This window comes from Piliocolobus tephrosceles, chromosome 9 (genome assembly GCF_002776525.5).
Source record: "Piliocolobus tephrosceles isolate RC106 chromosome 9, ASM277652v3, whole genome shotgun sequence".
NCBI classification, from domain to species: Eukaryota; Metazoa; Chordata; class Mammalia; order Primates; family Cercopithecidae; genus Piliocolobus; species Piliocolobus tephrosceles.
In genome coordinates this window covers 83,275,120-83,276,277 of record NC_045442.1, presented here as the reverse complement: position 1 = coordinate 83,276,277, position 1,158 = coordinate 83,275,120, and the positions used below count along the sequence as shown (strand labels likewise).

The 1,158-nt window shown below is 42.4% G+C and overlaps 1 non-coding gene across 1 annotated transcript; it reads left to right on the top strand.

Moving 5' to 3' along the window:
* The first annotated feature begins 355 nt into the window (after positions 1 to 355).
* LOC111552004 lies at positions 356 to 459 on the top strand. Its single transcript, XR_002734524.1, has one exon. It is a non-coding gene; the product is annotated as a U6 spliceosomal RNA (small nuclear RNA).
* Positions 460 to 1,158: the final 699 nt, after the last annotated feature.

Sequence of the window (1,158 nt, the reverse complement as noted above, 5' to 3'; positions counted from 1 at the left end):
GCCACTGTACTCCACCTTGACCAACAGAGCAAGACTCTGTCTAAAAAAAAAAAATTATATATATATATATATATATATGTATACACACACACACACACACACAGTGTCTTTTCCAACAAAAGTGTAATGAAGCTAGAAGTAAAAAATAGGAAAACCTGGATAATTTGCACATAAGTGAAATTTAAACAACATTCTTAAACAACCAGTGGCTCAAAGAAGAAATGACTAGAGAAACTGAAATACTTTCAGATGAATTAAAATAAAATGCAAGGTACCAAAATTTATGAGATGGCATGACAGGAGTACTCAGTGAAATTTATAGCTTTAAATGCTTACATTAAAAAAGAATGATCTCATGCTCACTTTGTCAGCACATATACTAAAATTGGAACAATACAGAGATTAGCTGGGGCCCTGTGCAAGGATGACATGCAAATTCGTGAAGTGTTTCATATTTATTTTATATATACATATGCCTGTAATCCCAGCACTTTGAGAGGCCCAGGTGTGCAGATCACTAGATCAGAAGAAGATCGAGACCACCCTGGCCAACATGGTGAAATCCCATCTCTACTAAAATACAAAAATTAGCCAGGCGTAGTGGCAGGCACCTGTAATCCCAGCTACTCGGGAGGCTGAGGCAGGAAAATTGCTTCAACCTGGGAGGCAGAATTAGCAGTGAACCAAGATCATGCCATTGTGTTGCAGGAAGTCAGGGACCTCGAATGGAGGGACCAGCTGAAGCCATGGCAGAAGAACATAAATTGTACAGATTTCATGGACATTTATTAGTTCTCCAAATTAATACTTTCATAATTTCTTATGCCTGTCTTTACTGCAATCTCTGGACATAAATTGTGAAGAATTCATGGACATTTATCACTTCCCCAATCAATACTCTTATAATTGCCGGCCGGGCGCGGTGGCTCAAGCCTGTAATCCCAGCACTTTGGGAGGCCGAGATGGGCGGATCACGAGGTCAGGAGATCGAGATCATCCTGGCGAACACGGTGAAACCCCGTCTCTACTAAAAAATACAAAAAACTAGCCGGGGGAGGTGGCGGGCGCCTGTAGTCCCAGCCACTCAGGAGGCTGAGGCAGGAGAATGGCATGAACCTGGGAGGCGGAGCTTGCAGTGAGCTGAGATCCAGCCACTGC